Raw genomic sequence first — 5,440 nt, forward strand, 5'->3', positions numbered from 1 at the left:
AGAAGGCAGGATAGAAACAAGAGGGTTTGGGTAGTTAGGACGTTTATTATGGAAGGATTGGTATCCTGAAATTAGTTCTGGCCAAATTAGTGACATAAAAATACTACTAAATGTATTTTTCATGTTTTATTCAATTAACCAGATTTATTTTATAGCATAATGTATACACAGACGTTAGGCACCTGGCGCTAATTCGCTATAATTCACATTCAAAGTAAAACCAGTCACTAAATAAACCAGTTTATGACAATCATTCCTCAGATTTACATTGATTGTTCCAATAATTATCCTAATAATTACCTGGATTTTATTCTTTTTCATTCCTAGTTTTTAATAAACTATTTTTTTTAGTTTTATTTTATTTAGTTTTATTAAAATGGTTATTTTGGCTAGTCCCTCGCAACATAAAAATTCGAAATAATTAAATGAATACCCTTCGGTACTCTAAACCTGGGAGCTGGAAATAAACGAGCTGTGTTCAGAATGTCGAACAAAAGATTTCCCAAAGCGGATGAAATACGTCAACTCCGACGTGGAAGAGACAAAAGCGACGCCCGGCAATGAACAGAGATAGAAGTGAGAAAATGGAGCTGTGGTTGACCGCACTGATGGATAGTTCTTCTGCGTCTAACATCTTCTCCGCTTAGCTCATCGCTCTATTGAATATTCATTATTTAAATAATAATGATCAAGAATTACTATTAATTATATATTTGTGGGTGGATGAAATGTTTATTATTAGGATAAAATAGAAAATAGGTTTTATTCTGGGACCGAGTCCCTTTAGAATAACAGAGATGTATAAAAGAAAACACATCTAAGTAGAAAACTGCTATAATCAACATTACTTAGTTACTTCTATACAATAATAAACAAATATATCACTATACATAATAAAATAAATTTTTATTCCGTACAAAAAAAAAATAAATGAAGTAATCAGGTTATTCCTGAGTAATCCCTATGGATATATATGGTATACCATGGAATAGATACGGTTCCAATCTATAATAAAAATACACAACAAGATAACTTATGACCGACGGTTTAATATGTAAGTCCCAAAATCAACTATTCCATCAAATAAACAACCCTAAAAGTAGTGGAATCGACGGTAATTAGCCGGCTGATCCGGCAGCAAAGGTAATACAAGAGCCGGGAAGAAAAAAAGGCAGTTATCTCACCCCAATTTTTGATTACTTTAATGAAAACTAGGTATAATTTCTAGTCAAAATTAATGAGTCTGCCAAGTATAGGTAGGAGGAATAAAAAATGGTGGCTGTTTCAAAACCATAAAAAAAAAAACATTATTTTTTTATTCGGAACTCTATATCTTAAAAACTACCGACAAAAATAGAAAATATAAGAGAACATTATTTAAAGAAGAGTAAATATGCTGAAATATTAGCCCTAAAAGAGCTGTTTACATCCAATAGTTCTCGAGATATAGCTTTTAAAAAAAAATGAAAAAGAAAAATATATCTCTAGATCCATAAGTCGCACAGATGTCTGCCAACACTCAAAATAAATTAAATTTAACTTACTATAAAGTAGTTTATGACACTTATCTTCGTAAGGGTAGTAGTTTTTATGATATTCACATATGAATATAAATTTGGCAAATAGAAATATGTCCTTACAACTATAAATCAATATATTATAGCGAATTTCATGTAAACTATTACTCCTACGAAGATAAATACCATAAACTACTTTATAGCTTATTAAACTAGCTTTAATTTGAGTGCTAATAGACACCTGTACGTCAAATGGTTTTTGAGATATACGTTTTTCAAAATAAATTCACTAACTACTGATCTTTCAGTACGTCCCATACATTTTTATGAAATGTTTCTTTTTAAAAAGCTATATATCAAAAACTATTTAACGTAAATAACTCTATTAGGGCTCATATTTTAGCAAATTTACTCTTCTATAAATGACGGCCTCAGTAAGCAGAGAATTAAATTGAAATGACAAATGTGGGCATACGTTACTGATAATAAATTAAGGAAAATCAGAAATGACATCTCTCCACAAGAAATGTGCAGAGAGAGGAATTGATTTTGACTCGCCTTCGAATAGGTCACCTTAGGCCACCTGACCCACGGTTACCTTATGGCCCGCAATTCTCCACCTATATCTCAGATTTGCGCGGAACTTGCAGAACGCGACTTACCATTATGCACATTTTAACTAAATGCTAAGCATACGACTCCCTCAAATCTTTGTTTGAATTACCAGCAGACCACTATTAAATTTTGCATGATAACAAACGTACTGTGAATATACTTTTTGAATTTCTCAATCACTCAAAACATTAACATAAAATTTAATTAAATTTTAGCACAAGTTCTCATTTTTCAATAGGTATTATACAATTCAATTTGGAAATTGAGACGAAATTCGGAAATTAAGACATTGAAAATTTCGGAAATTAAGGAAATACCTCTAAAAATAAACTCCTCTTAAATGATAATTAAATATTCGATTCGACAAAATATTTATAGAATGACTAATACTGTTAACGAACCTTACATAAATAAAATCTTCTTGAAGAAATTGTAAATAATTTTTGTTTGTTTAATTTTTTTATAATATTTGATTTTAACTGAAAAGTATACTGACCGAAAAGAGAAAAAAGTTCTAAGGATTGTATGTATTCAAAATATTTATAATATAATAATGACAATATTAATATATAATCCTTCAATTATCATTAATTTATAATGGATCTCTATACAATCAATGCATATTATGTAATATTGTATACATTAATATTAATTACAGTTATGTAACAGCCTTCATTAGGGATATTGAATGGCTTTATGTAAACATCTCTTGACAAGGAAATGGTACAATACAAGAGTATTTATATAAGGTTTAGTCAATAAATTCTTAAATAAAAAATAAGTTGTTAAAAAAAAAATTATTAAATTTTTAGTTAACTAGGCGAGAAAACGGTAATCTATTTATATAAGCGAAAATGGTTCGAATATTTGTCCACAATAAACTTTCAAAATTCTGAACATGCTTTTTTTTTTTTAATGTTTTCTGTTGCCATGGGAAGTTTAAACCTTCTGCTACTGAAATCCCCGATTTATCGGTGAAAATAGTTATGAACAAAATTAAACATTTTGTTTTGTTATAACAAAACTTTTAGGTTATCTTTGTTCATATCTTTCAGAAAGTATAATTTTTCTCACGGTTATTATATACCGATAGATTTATCTTTTGAAAAATGAGTAAAAAATACTACTGATTTTTTTATTGCAACATCTTATTCGAATGATAAATCCCTGCAAAACAAAAAAAAATCATTGATTTTGGACAAATATTTGTAAAGATACAATTGAACTTTTACAAATATTTTTTTTTTAATTGTATGATTTAGGCTGGTTCTCTTTGAATTATTATATATTTTCCAGAAGTTATATGTACCCACTTTTATTACTTATTATTATCATATATTATTATATATTGTTATTTACCACTACAAACAAGAAGTAGTATATTTACAAAATAAATATAATAAGCAATAAATTGAATCATTAATACAATCGGTGAATAAAAATAATAATAATGTGCAATTATCACTAAATGTGTTAATTGATATTAAACTTTCAATCTTGTTCAATTAGTCCATCTACCGATTGAGAATCCATGCCGAATATGCTGGTTTATATGTTTTGCATTATTGAGTCAATAATGCAACTACACTGAGGTGGTGTTTCCCAACTTTATTGTTCGCATAGTGAACATAACCCTTTTTTTTATTTTAAAAAAAGGATTTTTTAAACTAATTATTAAAAACTGAAATGTCCAGATTACAAATTAAGATTAATGAAAAAAAAAACTTTGTGAAAGTGAGTAGCTCTGTGGTAAGGCATTGCGCTTCTTACTCCAAGGACCTGGGTTTGAATCCTGCCCCAGCCGGGTAATTCTTTTCGTTTCTCAATAGCTGTGAGTGAGCCCTGTGGGTTCAGGGTCCGCCCAGCCTCTTAAAATTAGTACCCTTAATTGAGAAATAATCTGGCGGTCGAACATGATTCTGACCAAATCACCTCCTTGCACAACCGTTGGTCTAGTGACAGTTATTGCTTACAAAGTACTGCACCTTTGAACCTTCATGAGTTATAGTGGTATAGATTCAATTTTTTAGCTAGAAAAAATACTTTCTATTACTGATTGTTCTACTTATCTGTGATAGCACTAGTTCATACACGGTTTATACCAGAATTAAAAATAAGTGAAATGGAGAAAGGTAATTATGGGATTTTTTTTGTTTTTCCTTATCCTAATTTTTCTATTTTTTCATCTATTTATTTTTAGTGTTGTTAATTATGTCTGATGTGATTATGAGATTGGAGTCGTAGTCGTAGGAATTTAAATTTTTTATATCAAAGTTTTTTGCGATAGCCTATTCTTATATTTTTCTATAATTATCATTTTATTATTACTATTAACAAAAAAAGGTATGGACCCCCCCCCCAAAAAAAACCCACATTTACTTCTCTTCAGTTCTGGCATAAAGCTTGTCTATGAACTATTAACTATTCATAAGTGGTATCACAGTTATGTAGAACAGATTACTGTCTATTACTGACAATTGCAAGTAATTTTTCTTGTCATTTGTCTTTATTTGTAATCTGTTCATTTTAGTCTTTAATAATTGAAGGATTAAGTGGATGAAGGGGCTTTGTGATATTTGTTGAATCTTCAGTGTGGATAAAGGGGGTAGATGCTTATTTAGCTAGTGTGAGGTACTCTACCTCAAAATCTAATTAACAACTGAGATATTTTAAGAGGTAATGTGTACACTTCAAAACATAGCAAGATCTTGCAAAAAAAAAAAAAAAATTGAACCTTGTTCTCTTAAAATATAACATAATCTTTTCATACATATCCCCAAACTACTAAAGATAAAATAAACCAAATTTTTCTGTCTTAAAAACTGTATATGTCGAAGAAATTTAAGACGCCCAATACCACTACAGTTTTATGAGCACACAGAACTTTCTTAAATTATTTGTATTTAGTTCTACTATTTAGTACACCAAAGTGGGACTTACCTTTAGTGTTGCATTGTAAATCAATGTGTATCTACGTATGAACTACCTAATTTCAATGAGTATTTAACGTTTTACGTTTACGTTTTATCATTTATGAACACTTAACCTAACCTGCATATGATGCAATACATCTGGAACAGAAGTTATTTTTAGTGTACGTGTTTGATTCGTTTGTAATATAATATAATGTAATATATGTTCTGTAGGTTGTTCATTATAATTTTCAATAATAAGACTTTCTGTGAAAATAAATTTTTCATTACAGAAAACAGGAATAACTTAATGTACAATTTAAAAACAGTAAACTTTATAGGTTAATTTATTTTTTGATGATTTAAAATTGATAAACGCTCTGAACTTCCCATTCA

General features: G+C 29.1%; 1 protein-coding gene across 1 annotated transcript in view; it reads right to left on the minus strand.

The window, feature by feature from the left end:
• Positions 1-5,228, minus strand: part of LOC106686502 (uncharacterized) — an 86,319-nt gene extending 81,091 nt beyond the window's left edge. Inside the window, exon 1 of the mRNA XM_014429877.3 lies at positions 5,073-5,228. The gene's annotated coding sequence lies outside the window, so the exon portion shown is untranslated. The remainder of the gene's footprint in view (positions 1-5,072) is intronic.
• Between the last annotated feature and the right edge of the window lie 212 nt (positions 5,229-5,440).

The sequence above is a fragment of the Halyomorpha halys genome, unplaced genomic scaffold, assembly GCF_000696795.3.
Source record: "Halyomorpha halys isolate HHAL.00 unplaced genomic scaffold, Hhal_1.1 Scaffold4.1, whole genome shotgun sequence".
Taxonomy (NCBI): Eukaryota; Metazoa; Arthropoda; class Insecta; order Hemiptera; family Pentatomidae; genus Halyomorpha; species Halyomorpha halys.